Here is a 15,961-nt window from a genome sequence, read left to right as displayed (position 1 = left end):
GTTGTAGTGTTTAAACTGGATCAGATGTAGTTGGAGTGATGACACTGGATCAGACGTGGTTGCAGTGATGACACTGGATCAGATGTGGTTGGAGTGATGACACTGGATCGGACGTAGTTGGAGTGTTGACACTGGATCGGACGTGTTTGGAGTGTTGACACTGGATCTGCCGTGGTTGGAGTGTTGACACTGGATCTGCTGTGGTTGGAGTGTTGACACTGGATCTGCCGTGGTTGGAGTGTTGATACTGGATCTGCCGTGGTTGGAGTGTTGACAGGGGGTCGGATGTGGTTGGAGGGTTGACACTGGATCGGACGTGGTTGGAGTGTTGACTCTGGATCGGATGTGGTTGGTGTGATGACACTGGATCCACCGTGGTTGAAGTGATGACACTGGATCGGACGTGGTTGGAGTGTTGACACTGGATCAGACGTGATTGAAGTGATGACACTGGATCGGACGTGGTTCAAGTGTTGACACTGGATCCACTGTGGTTGGAGTGTTGACACTGGACCAGATGTGGTTGGAGTGTTGACACTTGGTCTGCCGCCGTTGGATTGTTGACACTGGATCGGACATGGTTGGAGTGTTGACACTGGATCAGCCACCATTGGAGTGTTGACATTGGATCAGACGTGGTTGGAGCGTTGACACTGGGTCTGATGTGGTTGGTGTGATGACACTGGATCGGATGTGATTGGAGTCTTGACACTGGATCTGCCGTGGTTGTAGTGTTGACACAGGATCTGCCGTGGTTGGAGTGTTGACACAGGATCGGACGTGGTTGGATTGTTGACACTGGATCGGACGTTGTTGGAGTGATGACACTGGATCCACCGTGGTTGAAGTGATGACACTGGATCAGACGTGGTTGGAGTGTTGACACTGGATCGGACGTGATTGAAGTGATGACACTGGATCAGACGTGGTTGGAGTGATGACACTGGATCGGACGTGGTTGGAGTGTTGACACTGGATCGGACGTGATTGAAGTGATGACACTGGATCGGACGTGGTTGGAGTGATGACACTGGATCAGACGTGGTTGGAGTGTTGACATTGGTTCAGACGTGGTTGGAGTGTTGACACTGGATCGGACGTGTTTGGAATGATGACACTGGATCTGCCGTGGTTGGAGTGTTGACACTGGATCTGCCGTGGTTGGAGTGTTGACACTGGATCTGCCATGGTTGGAGTGTTGACACGGGATCGGACGTGGTTGGAGTTTTGACACTGTATCGGATGTGGTTGGAGTGATGACAGTGGATCCGCCATGGTTGGAGTGATGACACTGGATCGGAAGTGGTTGGAGTGTTGACACTGGATCGGACGTGATTGAAGTGATGACACTGGATCGGACGTGGTTGGAGTGATGACACTGGATCGGACGTGGTTGGAGTGATGACACTGGATCGGACGTGGTTGGAGTGATGACACTGGATCGGACATGGTCATGCATGACCCTGATTTTTACTGTGGGACAGTTGTCGGCGGGTGTCCAGCGGTGTGAATTAGAAACGCACGCCTTGCTTCAGAAATAAGGACCGAGGCATTTTAACCTCTGAGACTCATTTAAATATTGCTGGCTGACATCGCACCCATTCCAGGTGAGAAAATCATATTCTTAAAACATTACACATGAAAATAACAAGCTGCCTGACATTTCCTTCACCAGTTTGAGGCTGTGATTTTGTATTAGCTTCCGTACAAAGTGCTACGCGACCAATTCCTACTTAACATGCCCAGAGCACGCTGTTCGAGATGACTTTACACACTTTAGCTCCTAGGGAGCAAGTGTGCTTCCATATGGAACTGAACCTTTGTGTTTGGTGCTGGACAGATTCCTGCTTAGAGCTTACTGAATAGATGGTGTCGGATGGTGAAAATGGCCTACCTCATCCATATCAATTGTATGAAATATTAACTGAGGTTTGGGAGCCATTCTAGGGAGGAGAGTTTGATTGACAGGCCACTGGCTATTTTTCAGATTCAAGCCAATTTTATTTTTCCTTCTAACATTCTTTTCTCTCTCTCTCTCCCTTTCCTTTCTCCGGGCTTTACAAGTAGCAGCTGAATAAACGAACATATTACGTAGGTTACGACAGTTAAATTATAGATCTGTGAACTCTGCGGTTAAGCTTAGCCAACCCTACTGAATGCAGAATGCAGCTTTTCTGTTTGCTTGCTAATTTGACAATCTGTTTCCATCAGTTGTTCTCTCCTGAGATCCTGTTCGGCATTACATCTGGAACAAAACAATGGTGGGTCCAGCCATATCCCAGGAGGGAGGAAATCAGCCCAGAATCCCATTCCACATATATTGGCTATCCAGTGCCTTACTGAAGGTGTGCACCGAACCACTGATATCATTTCACACGGTTTCGCTCTCCTGTGAATCAGAGTGAGTCTGTGATACAGCTGTTCATCCATCATTATTGGCAATTGCTCTCTCCATGCTCTCAAGACCAACAGCACGTTAGTTCATCCTTGAAATCAGGTGGCTAAAATGAAGTATAACACACGACTACCTTGGAGGCTATGTATTTCGGTGGAATGAGACCAAGTCTGTGAGACTGTTGTGATTGTCCTTCATAAGAGTTTAACTGCCAGTTCAGTGCCACCAAATTTGTGTGTGTTCAGCAGATTCATGTATATGAATAATGAATGGCCTCGTTTGATTTAAGATTCAGTACATTGGGGGTGATTTTGCCAATGGGGGCGCGTTGGAGGCGGGACTGCTGCTTGTCGGGTTTTAGTCCCGCCTCCATCGACTTGTGGCCAACCCACGCTATTTTCCCTTGATTGACCTTGTTAAGCCCGCCCAATTAAGGGGAAGCCGGTTACAGAGAACTTCAGCGTATGATGTTTCATCTGTCAAAAAGTTTTGACAGATGAATTGTCATCGTTTGACAGCTCTGTGAAGCTGGCAAACACCGACATTCTCTGTAGTTTGATGAGTTATTGTATTCAAGACTCATTAAACCTCTTTTGTGAGCAGAAATTCGATTGTTGTTGCATCGGAGAATGTAGCCATCTGTCATCTCTGCCGGTGAGATGCGGGATTCTCTGGTTCACCAACTGTTGCAGCCTGCAGGAAGAAACAAAGGTAAGTAAACATTTTCTACCACTTTTCACTCAGCTCACATACTCACCTCTCCACACTTGCACCCATCACTCACCTCCACAGCGCACTTTTGCACCCCTCCGACCCCTGCAGGGCCACTGCTCGCCTCGGTGATCCTGGCGGGGTTTCCCAACGTTGGGAAACTCGCGCCTCTATTGGAAAAATGGGGATAATCCTCTTAACTGCCTGTCAACTACCTGTTAACAGGCAGTTAAGTGGCTGTAATCCCCTTCCTGCCTCCAGGAGATGGGACCCGGCGCGGGTCGGCTACCCACCTCCTGGGAAGATGACACGGAAGCGAGATGGGTACCCGCCCCCAGATTCTGCCATTTTCCTGGCAGTCCCACCTCCATACCCGCCTCCCCAGGGCTGGCAAGATCGCGGCCAATGTCTTCATATGTGCAATTGTTTTAAATAGTATGGTCATTAATGTGGAATTCTCCGCCAAAGAAGGCAGTAGAGGCCAATTCATTAAATATATTCAAGAAGGAGTTGGATATATTTCTTAAGGCTAAAGGGACCAAGGGATATGGAGAGAAGGCAGGGACAGGGTACTGAATTTGGATGATCAGCCATGATCTCATTGAATGGCGGAGCAGGCTCGAGGGGCCGAATGGCCGACTCCTGCTCCTATCTTCTATGTTTCTATACCAGAATAAATTGAATTCTTGCAACCAATTTACCAGGCAACTCAAATCTTGACTTGATGCTTCCATACCATAGAATAGGACACTGAAATTTGAGACTGACAGACTCCTGCTTGGATCGGTGGCATCTACACTAATTTGCTCTTGTTCCTTTTCCACATCCATCACGTTTCATCCTATTTTCAGACTGACAAATTGACACTGGACGACAGATCGTCTCATGACCTTATACCTCCATTGCTTAATTTTGGGGTGGTTCAGATCCCTTTCGTTCAGGCCATTCTGTGAAAATCTTTTGGACATTTTACAGAACTCCTTTGAATGTTCCTCACCCATCAATAGAACTCGATAAAATGCAACCATTCAAAACCTCTTGTGCTAATTCAGTCAAGCCCCCTTTTGTGGAGCTCCTGCTTGATGCCAAGAAATGCTTACGCAAATAGTATGTGTAATCTCATGCTCTCTTTTGACTTTCTTTGTACAATTTATCAGCTTTATGTTGCTTCATCATGGATGGTGTAGCAGCACAGCAATTCATGATGAAACTGGACTGGAGTTTCATGCTGCTTCCTCAGGGAACCATGTACATGATCGTGAGTGACACTAATTATTAGTCTAAAATATTTTTAAAAGCAGGATAGCAAAGGATCAACACCAATAAGATACCGATGCTATTTTTTTGCAAACTTTAACAATTTCGTAGAATACACTTCCCCATTAATCTATTTATAGAATCTCGCTTACATTTTTTTATTCATTCATGGGATGTGGGCATTGCTGGCAAGGGCAGCATTTATTGCCCAGCCCTAATCGCCCTCGAGCAGGTGGTGCTGCCTTCTTGAACTGCTGCAGTCCGTATGGTGAAAGTACTCCCACCATGATCCTTCCTCGTAGTGGTTTGGTACAACTGAGTGGCTTGCTAGGCCATTTCAGAGGGCAGTTAAGAATAAACCACATTGCTGTGGGTCTGGAGTCACATACCGGCCAGACCAGGTAAGGACGGCAGATTTCATAGGATTATATTACATAGGATATACGGCACAGAAACAGGCCATTCGGCCCAACCAGTCCATGCCGGCGTTTATGCTCCACTCGAGCTTCCTCCTGTCTTTCCTCATCTAAATCTATCAGCATAACCCTCTATTCCCTTCTCCCTCATATGCTTATCCAGCCTCCCCTTAAATGCATCTATTCTATTTGCTTCAACCACTCCCTGTAGTAGTGAGTTCCACATTCTCACCACTCTTTGGGTAAAGAAGTTTCTTCTCAATTCCCTATTGGATTTCTTAATTCACTATTTGATTGCCTTCTCTAAAGGACATTAATGAAACAGATGGGTTTTTTATGACAATCGGTAGTTTAATGGTCACCATTACTGATACTAGCTTTTTATTCCAGATTTATTAATTAACTGAATTTAAATTCCCCAGCCGCCGTGTGGGATTTGAACACATGTCTCCTGACCATTAGTCCAGACCCCCTCGCTAGATTTTTGGACTCTAAGGGAATCAAGAGATATGGGGATCAGGCGGGAAAGTGGAGTTGAGGTCGAAGATCAGCCATGAACTTATTGAAGGCTCGAGGGGCTGTACACGTAAGGGGTGCTAGTTACATCCTCAAAAAATTCTAATAGATTTGTCAAACACGATTTCTCTTTCATAAAACCATGTTGATTCTACCTTTTTTTAATTCATTTTTGGGATGTGGGTATCGCTGGCAAAGCCAGCATTTATTGCCCAACCTTAATTTCCTTTAAGAAGGTGGTGGTGAGCTGTCTTCTTGAACCGCAGCAGTCCATGTGATGAAGGTGCTCCCACAGTGCTGTTAGGTAGGGAGTTCCAGGATTTTGACCCAGCGATAATGAAGGATCGGCGATATACTTCCAAGTCAAGATGGTGTGTGACTTGGAGGGGAACTTGGAGGTGTCAGTGTTGCCATGCGCCTGCTGCCCTTGTCCTTCTAGGTGGAAGAGGTCGCGGGTTTGGGAGGTGCTGCTGAAGAAGCCTTGGCAAGTTGCTGTAGTGCATCTTGTAGATGGTACACAGTATAGCCACGATACGCCAGTGGTGGAGGGAGTGAATGTTTAAGGTGGTGGATGGGGTGCCAATCAAGCAGGCTGCTTTGTCCTGGATGGTGTCGAGTTTCTTGAGTGTTGTTGGATGAGTTTTATACAGAGTCTTTAAGGGGTACGGAGAGATGGAGAGCTTTGCAGAGGGAATTCCAGAGCTTAGGACCTAGACGGCTGAAGGCACTCGCACCAAAGGTGAGGCGAAGGGAGTGGGAGATGCATAAGTGTCCAGTGTTGGAGGAACACAGAGTTCTGGGAGGGTTGGATGGCTGGAGGACATTAGAGATAGGGAGGGGCGAGGCAATGGAGGGATTGAACATGATGAGTATTTGAAAATTGAGGAGCTAATGGACTGGGAGTCAATGTAGATAAGCAAGCACAGGTGATGGGTGAACGGGACTTGGTGCGGGTTAGAATATAATTGGCAGAGATTTGGATGAGTTCAAATTTATGGAAGATGAAAGATGGGAAGCCAGCCAGGAGAACATTGGCATTGTCAAGTCTGGAGGTAACAAATACATGGATGAAGATTTCAGCCGCTGATAAGCTGAGACGGGGGGGAGATAGGTGATGTTACGGAGGTAGAGGTAGGAGGTCTTAGTGATGGAGAGGCTATGAGATAGGAAGCTCAGCGTAGGTTCAAATAGGACGCTGAGGTAATGAGCAGTCTGGTGCATCCTGAGACAGTGGCCAAGGAAGGGCATGGAATCAGTCTTCCCAATGTTTAACTAGAGGAAACTGTGGCTCATCCAGGACTGGATGTCAGATAAGCAGTCTGGCAACACAAAGGCAGTGGAGGGGTTGAGAGTGGTGGTGGTGAGGTAGAGCTGGGTATCGTCAGCATATGTCTGGAACCTGATGTGTCTTGGGATGATATTGCCAAAGGGCAGCACGTTGATGAGAAATAGGAGTGGGCCAAGGATGCATCCCTAGAGCCCGATCTGCATATTTGCTGGCATGGAGTGGTTGTCCTTGCCACCTGCAATTTAAAATTGCATTCTGCCAGATGGGAATGGGAAAGGCGTAGGTAAGCCCCCAGCTCCTTTTTAACTTCAAAAAAAATACTTGAATGTGGAGCCGAGAGGTGCAGGACAGCTCCGCCTGGCTCCACCTTAAAACCGCGGGCTGCTGCCGATCACCACTCATTCGCCACCCCCCCGACCCCACTCTCCCCCCTTTGACCACAGCCCACCGCTCCCCCCGCCCCTCCCCTCCCACCCCCACCTTTCCCGGTCACTGACCACCCCCAATTCCTTCCCAATCGCGTCCCCCCTCTCCCCCGGATTTGCCCCGGGGCCACTTTCCGCAGCATAGTGGCCTGAAATTCAAATCGTCTTTGCTGGGGAGATGTCTGAAAATGCCCAGCAGGCATCTGCAGTTTGCCAGTCTGATGTAAATGAGACCCAAGGCCCAATATTGGTGAGCCAGCACCAACCAATATCTCAGCCTATATCCGGTGTCTGAGTGAGACGCTTAGACACACCATCCTTGCGTTATTCAATGCATTTATGGTGATATTTGAGATTTCTAAGATCTTCTCAATATAGCACTGTCTGCATCTGAAACCCATTATTTCCTAACATTTCACACTGTGGAGCTCGTTCCTTCATTTCTCTCAAAATCTACAGGCTTTTATAAGCCATGTCAGGCATCAAGTGCGTACAATTTTCTAATTTACCTCATTTCTTTTACACTTTTCAAAACAGACGGTGTTCTGCACGGTTTGCAACATCCTTCCACCTTGGTTTTATCAATCGAAAAAATTACTGTTTTTTATAAGCTTACAAAATTTGTTCAAATTGATTTATTTCTTTCTGTGCATTTTTATTCAGTGGTAAGAAATGAGATTTAAAACAAAAGTCTGTGCATTATAACAAAATGAGGAAGAGCTTATGGTCAATCAGAGCTTCACATTGATGCTGACCTATTATATTTGCTTATGAACATCAATGCCAACTGATTGGGTTAGATGAAGAGGGGTGGGAGGCGGCTCGTGTGGAAGATCAATGTCAGCATGGACTAGTTGGGCTGAATGGCCTGTATCTGTGCTGTAAATTCTATGTAATTCTATGAGGGAAAAATCATGTTGCTTTGCACCTCCCATTAGTGTCTCGAGGGGGCGCTAATGAGGCACGAAGCAACTAGTGCCCGATCGCAGTGCCGCCAACGCCTCCCATGAAATTCAGCGGGAGGTTAGCGGCGACGGTAGTCGTTAACGCCCTACAGCGCTGTGCCTCCGGCAATGACATCACCGCCGTGCGCATCGCGCCGCTCGTGCCCCGGCCACAAACTTGGCTCGTGCCCCCTGACCTACCGCCGGACGCTATGTCCAACAGGGTCAGGGGGGCGTTTTTGAGGCCGGGGCGGTGATAATTAAAGGGCAGGTGCCGTCGGCCTGTCTTTTTGGGCCGCCTGCCAGCACCTGCCCCCTCTGGCCTCCTCCTGTGGGGTGCCGGCCGCGATCCGTCTGCCCAGCACTCCTCTTGAGTGCCGGGCTCTTTTCCTGGCACCCCGCTCCCCGGTGGTCCAGCAGGGCCCCAGTGCGCACTGCATTAGGCCCCTCCCCTTTAATCAGGGGAAGGCTGCCTGTCGTACCGCGGTGTTACGTGCTAAAAGTAGTTATCGCCCCAAAGGGGGCGCAAGTCAATTTCCCCCCCCCCCCTATGTAATTTATGGCCAAAACATCCAAACTCAATCATGGATGCACAGCCAGGAGATGCAGAGTTTTCTCGCCACGCAAGCATTGAACTAACAGAATTTTAGTTTTCCCCTACCGAGCTGTAAACATCAGTCCTCTGCAGAGAAAGGAGAGGAGATGCTAACAGGTTCAGAATAAAGGGACGCTTTTGGTGAAAGTGTGATGAATAACAGCTTCAACTTGTGCGTCTTGTAGGGTAGTATGCAGAAGCATGAAAAATGATATTTCTCAAGAGAGCGCTGAGGGAAAAATGAACTGTCCTTTCAATCGGGCTAATGTGAAAGTCCCAGTGACCTCCCAACTGCTTTAACCTGCTGGAACTGTTGGAGTGCATTAAAGATGCTAGATTAAAGCAGCTTGGATTAAAGTGATCCAATTTGCTGGAATATTTGCTGGAAAGTTGGTAAAAAATTGTTTTTATTTTTAAAGGTGTGCTCAGCTTCAATTAATTTGCAGGCATCCACACTCAGCTGTGTATATTGATCACTGTGTTGCTGTGATACAGAGAAATTCAGCTTGTAATCTCATATTTTTCTATCCTTGGGCCATTTCTCTCTTCTTCCTGAGTGCATTGTGGGGAGGATGACATTTTACTCTGAACTTCATTAATTTTCTCCTGGAGTTGTGTGACAGACCCCTCCAAGGAATTTAGTTCAAGATTAAGGCTGCATTTATTGATATTTACAAAGCCTCAACAATATGAAGAATATTCTGTCTTCTGAGCTTAACTTCTTTTTTTTAGTCTTGTTTATTGTGTTGGGTTTCTTCAAAAGATGAACTTTCAGCCATTTCCAAAATCCCAAATTGACTCGTTTGGATTTTCTCAGGCAAAAAACTATTTTAACGCCGTGAGCAAGTTGCAAGGTTCCATGTTTCGCAAGCGTCTGGTGTTAGCTGGCTGCAAGACAGCCCTTGTCACCTCCAGACTTGACTATTCCAATGCTGCCCTTGTCAACCTCCCATCATCCACCGTACAATTGAGCTCATCTTAAAAGCTGCTGCCGGCTATCCCGCACCAAGTCCTGCTCACCCATCACTCCTGTCCTTCATTAGCTCCCAATCACCTAATGCCTCAAGTTTAAATTACTTAAATCCCTTCATGGCCTCGCCCTAACCCTATATCTGTAACCTCCTCCAGCACTGCCCACCACCCCGCCACCCCGAAATTTCCGTTCATCTAATTCTTGTATCTTGTGACCCTCCGCCCCCCCTCCCCCACCCCCACCCCTTCACCCAACCATTGACACCTGTGCCTGCAGTGGCCTTGGCCCCATCATCTGCAATTTCCTCCCTACACCCTTCCACCCCCTTCGCCTCCTTTACGACTCTCCTTAAAACCCAGCTGTTTGACCAAGCTTTTGGTCACCATGCATAATAGCTCCTTCATTGGCTCGGCATCCATGCTTTTTGATTACGCCTCTGTGAGGCACCTTGGGATGTTTTACTATGTTAAAGAGGCTATACAAATGCAAGTTTTTTGTTGGTGTTTCATGTTGACAATTCCACGGTATTGTAGTAGCAATACACCCAAAGCAGCTATTTCTATAGTGCAGGGTTGGTCCTGGATATCTGACATCTGATTTTTCTCAGCAATCGAAAGAGGTTTTAACCCACTGATCCAACACATATGTCAAATCTTCATCAGGAGAGGGGGGAGAAAGTTTATGCAAAATACTCATTATTAGGTGCGGCGAATTGGCGGTCTGTCTTGTTTTGAACCATAAAACTATTGGTATTTTCAACATTTCTTGAAGAAAATGTGTAAATTGGCTGTACTGCAACAAGTTTAAAATGTCTTGGTGACCATCTGTTGGCTGTGTGTTTCTCTTGTATTGAGGGAAATGGCTATTGCAAACTTCACTTCAAAGAGGGTTCATTAACCCTGCCAAGGTGGCTTGCTTAAGTATCATAGACGACCAATATTATAAGTATTGGCGAACCGACTGCTGGGCTAAGGGGAGGAGAGCAGAGACTGTCCTTCATTGTATCAGAGCTGTTGTCCTGGAGATGCAAACATTATATCAGGGAAACATGTCGGGCACTTTCGGTGCCTCTGAACATCTCACTGATTGTCTATGATGTGTATTCAGAAATAATGGCCCAGAATTTGCGGTCAGTGGCGGAGCAATGGCCTTCGCCACTGACCTCGAAGAAAGCTTCCCACAAAGGTCTAGCGATCTCGGTGGCATAAATTTCACCTCTCCCGACGTTAGTTTGAATCTGGCGGCAAATCAAGCGAATCTCCAGCGTCCAGCAACAGTGATGTCATCAAGCAGGCTAAGCAGCCAATCACATTGAAGAATTCTCACAGACAGCAAACCAGGAAGTAAAATGCACAGATTATAATTTACTTTTTATAAATTTTACAGAGAGTGAAATAAAGTTTGGGGCATACACATAGGATTAAGGTAGAAGTTGAAATATCATAAAGTTTTCAAAAGATGTAATTCTTATCATATTAATGGAAAACATTGACATTCCGCAAATACAAAATTAGTTTTTTAGGGCCAGAATGTTTGTTCAGCAGTCAATTCACAGTTAAAAACCAAGTTACACCTCTTTCAACAAGGCTTAACTGTTTCAGGGAGTTTTAACAGTGATAGTCCAGCATAATAGGGGAAGATTTCATCGGGAACTACAGTTCAGTGCGATTTGAATTGATTGCAGGCTCCAGGGAGTTCCAGAGTGCCACCTGTGGTGAAGCGTAGAATCACTGACAGCAACTTCTGGATTACCGTATTTATCTGCGCATGTGCTGAGTGCAGAAGTTGCTGTCAGTTTCAGAGGAGTAATGCTAGCGAACGCTGACATTTTCACCGTCATTACCACCACAAAATCCAGGCCATTTTCTTTGTAATCTTTCATTGTTCCAGTTCAAAGTAAAGAGGAGGTATATTTGGAGCCCATGTCAAGGTTTCTAGAGTGAATCACTGCTTTCCCAGGATGCTGACAAGATGGTGCCAGTAGAGCAATCCATGAACATCTGCTCAACTTCGTACTATGGCCGTAGTGCAAGTTACAAGTGTAATACCAAAACGAATGATCAAGTCTTCAGCACAGTTTATACTTTTGAAACTGGGGATATAACACCGAGATTTTTCTCTTGGTTGTTGTTTTTACTTTTGTTTCCGGCTGCTCAGTCTTGTAATAGTTCCACTGAACTGATGAACATTGGTCACTCATGCTCTAAGATAACACACACACAAACCAAAGTCTTGAACAGGACCAAGCGGTTGAACATTTTCTTGGTTCAGTTACACTTCCAGGACTTGGAAATAGCTTGTTTACCAAATCTTAAAGGTACATTCCCCACAAAATCCCGCTCGGGAGTGCTCAAGAATGTACTGGGCAAGGGAGATATGAAACCATTACTTGGAGAGCAACTCCTTGAGATGGTAGGGTCTGCAACCTCTGGTAGTTCAGTCGCAGGTGATATACAGGGCTGGATTTTAATTCAGGGGCGGGTTGGGGTCGTGTAATCCGCATTTTGTGTTATCCAGATGAATCTAAATCAATGTGGGAGATTGATGCGATTTTAACTTAATTGGCCAATTGATTTCCAGCGTGTGGGAACCCATGGCAAATGAGTTTTTCCAGTCTGAAAGTCGCATCCGATGATGTCATCATTGCTGCTGCATTTAAGGTCTGCAACAAGCCTTGCTTCTTCTGCAGACTGCCAACCTTTTGGCCTTTCATGCTGCAGGGACCTGGAGGCAGAATGGCCAGTGAAAGACCTAGGTCTGCTCCAAGGTTTGACAACGTTGCCCTGCAGGCTTTAGTTGAGGGTGCAAGAGTTCATAGAGAGGTGCTCTTCCCTTCTTCAGGGAAGAAGAAGCCTCCCCAGCAGACCAAGGCTGTGTGGCTGCAAGTGGCAGAGCAGGCCAACTCCTTATCAGTCACCCACAGAATGTGGATTCAGTGCAGGAAGAGATTTCATGACCTTCTGCGCACTGGAAAAGTGAGTATGAATTTCCCATCACCCTCAATCTCATCCCCATTGCCTTTCCTCACCAGCACTCAGCTTTAGCAATCTCTTCCTCCACATCCCACTTGACACTGACATCCATGCACCCTTACCCATTCCCTTTCTCTCTATGGTCACATTCACCTAACTATTCGACTATACAGCCCTCACACTCCCTATCACTGTGATGCTATGAAAACAACTGACAACACACAGGGAGGGCCCTTAGTCTTGCCACCTCACTCCATCTTTGTCTCCTTCTAAGTATCTATGCTATGGAATCTCTACACTCACTCCTTCATTTTCACTCAACCTACATTTGTCTCCCTCATTGCAAGAAAAGAGAGCTCACAATAAGCGAGAAAAAGCGAGGACAGGAGGAGGGCCACCCTCAGTAGCCCACCTCACCCCCTGGGAGGCGGCGGTCATGGAGATTGTAGGAGTGGAGGAAGATGCGCAAGTGGGGGACGGACAGACAGGTGCATCACAGCAAGCTGGTGACAGAATAGTTTTCCATCTCATTGACATTGCATGAGTCGCTGATAATGATGCTGAAGCTCGAATAGATGGACTTATGATCATCTGCAATATGCAATGTGCATGTAACCTTGGCCTCACATCTCTGACTCTTTCCTTTACTCCCCCACAGAACCATCGCAAGCACCCGTCCCCACTAGCCAGGAGGAACTGCCTGAGCCTCCAGACTCCTCAGAGGAAGCTGCAACCTCTGAGGGTGCAGCGTCAGCAGAATTCAGCGCACCCAGCACCAGCGCAGACACTCACACCTCGGTGGAACCTTCGGGACATAGAGTAGTGTTGTCACCTGGTGTATCACAGCTCACAAGTGAGCATCAGTAGATTGTGGAGACAGGGACAGCAGTGGAGAGTTCTAGTCGGAGGGCGCAGGATTCTGCCAGCTCGGTTCAGCTGCATGTCGACCCTCTGCCTCTGGGTCCATCCATAAGATCAGTGGTGCTGGAACTCCAGGAACAGTTACAGGAGTCTCTGGCAGGTTTTGTCTCCAGGGTCACTGCGAGTGTGGAGCAAATGGAGGAGTCCATTGCGAACATGAGCAGAGCCTTTGTGGAGTCATTGGCGCATGAACGCATCACCATGGAAAGGATGGCAACCTCCATGGATGTGATAAGTCGCCAGAGTGCAGAAAACATGTTGAGTGTTCAGAATAGAATGACATTTCTGGAGGAGCGATGGTCATCTATTGAACAGAGAAACCAGACCTTCATGGAACTCCTTCTGAGTAGGACTGCCAGTGCAGATATGGGTCCACATGGCCCCCCTGATGTGCAGCAAGGTGCTCTCAAGCCACTTGCAAGCGCTGAGGGGGACCTGACCCATGAGCGGGAAGTTAGTGGCAGACATCAAGGAAGTGGGGGCTCCTCTCCAAGCGCTCACACTTCCATGTCACTGCAGAGCCCTCGGTCAGAGCCCCACCAGAGTCCACACCCAACTGAGATCGGCATCTGAACCCCTGCACAGCTGCAGGAGCAGCAGACTGTTGACGAGCCCTCACAGGTTCGCAACCCCAGAGGACACCCACCAAAGGTGTCGAGACAGGAGCAGCAGGAAAGTGAGTAAGGGGCCTCCATATCTGCTGAAGCCACAGGGGAAGCACCACATAGGAGCACGCGTAAGAGAAAGATACTGCACAAATAGTCACAAGGGTAGTCACTTGGGTGAAATTTGATGTTTTCTGTGAAAAAACCATCAGATGAATAATGTAAATGAAAAATCTGATGGCAACTGCTGCAGTTGTGGCGTGTGTCATTAAGCGAATGGGTCTTTCACATTGAGGGCTTAGGATTACTTGCAATTGTCAGTATGGTGGTCAAATTGCTAGGAATCCACTGGTCCTTGGCCATTGTTGATGCTCAGGTAAGAAGCTGCGAGGCAGAAGTGCTTGATTGGCTAGGCTAAGCAAATCTGGCCAAGATGAGTGCATTCCTTGCATCCCGGGCAGCAATGTAGTCACGTGCTGGTGCCTTCTGGCCTGTGCAGCTTCAGGTGGGTGAGCAGCAGCTTGGCACTCCTGCTGTTGCTGCTGCTGTTGGTGCTACTGTTATTCATGGTTCTGTTGCTGCCACGGCTGGTCTTCGTCCTCATCTGATGTCCAGGAGGAAAGGAAATAAATGATTCCCATGCTTCTGGTATATGCCTCAGTTAAGGAAGTGCTCAGTGAAGGTGGCGAGAGGGGTTTCCCAGGAGGTCACACTGGAGATGGGTGTCAGGCTCCAAACTTCCACAGCTGTGGTTATGCCTTCTAAAAGTTCCCCCAGACCTGAGACTACAAAGTCCTGCCACCTGCAACTGATGGCTGATCAAATCTCCTCCTTAATGGTTTACCTGCAGCTGATAGTCAGCAATCCAATTGTGCACCCACCAGGTTTCACCATCATATTTCAGAACAGGCATGTTTCATGTGGGAAATGGGTTAAAATCGCAAAGACCTTTCAAAATGGCATTATAGAGGCAATTTAGTGCTTGTTAAGGACCTTAACGGCCTATCCCGACTCTTGGAGGCGGGACGGAGACGGGACCATTAGACACGAATTAATGAAAATTGCTTGGAAGCGGGATGGAGGCAGGGTTGGGCCCGCCCGCCAATTTTTGCAATTTTAACCACCCACATGCCTCCAATCCCGCCTCCACGGCCCAATGAAAATCCTGCCCACAGACTCTGATGACCGCGTAAGGGATACGGGGTAGGCGTATATATGTGGAGATCTATGAGCTTGTTCAAGCACAGTATGCCATATGGTATTCACCAGGAATGGCTTAGGATCAGTTTCACAATTGTGAATGAAAGCCATCTCTGGTGCAAACGCCGACCATGTTTGAAATAAACTTACTCGGTGCTTTTGTCAAACACAATTCTGTGGAAAAAATAACATACCTATTTGCCAGAAAAAAGTTCTACATTTGTTCTATGATCCAAAATACACCAAATGAGCATAAAGGCGTTAACAGTATTGCTAATCAAAAGTTACAACAAGCTTTCTTAACTCGGAGGGATCTAAAATATGAGAAACTATGAAATTGTTTTCTTAAATGTGAGGACATTTTTCTGTAATTTAAATGTTTTAGTTTGCCCAAGAAGTATACTTTATTGGTGTTTGCTATGAATACCTGATCTGTAACATTTCTTTTGGATGATGAATATTTAACAAGAAATGCTTTCCCTTTCCCCAAACTTCATGGATTGAGAAGAGAATGTTAGGCTGTGAGGCAGAAGAAACTAAACAATGGACTGTCAATTATCTAACCCCTTGGGAAGTAAAGAATTTATTCAATTAATCAACATAGCATAGTTTCCATTTACCATTCAAACCTTGAGGTTTGATAGATGCTTGGATAATTGGAAATTGTCTGTATAATTAAAACCAGCTTTCAAATCTTGAGCAAAAATGAGCATTTCAAATAGAATTGTGTGAATTTAACAAAA

This window comes from Somniosus microcephalus, chromosome 23 (genome assembly GCF_052327205.1).
Source record: "Somniosus microcephalus isolate GS21.2 chromosome 23, FLI_Smic_1.0, whole genome shotgun sequence".
Lineage (NCBI taxonomy): Eukaryota > Metazoa > Chordata > Chondrichthyes > Squaliformes > Somniosidae > Somniosus > Somniosus microcephalus.
The sequence above is the reverse complement of the archived record's forward strand: the minus strand, read 5'-3'. Positions refer to the sequence as shown.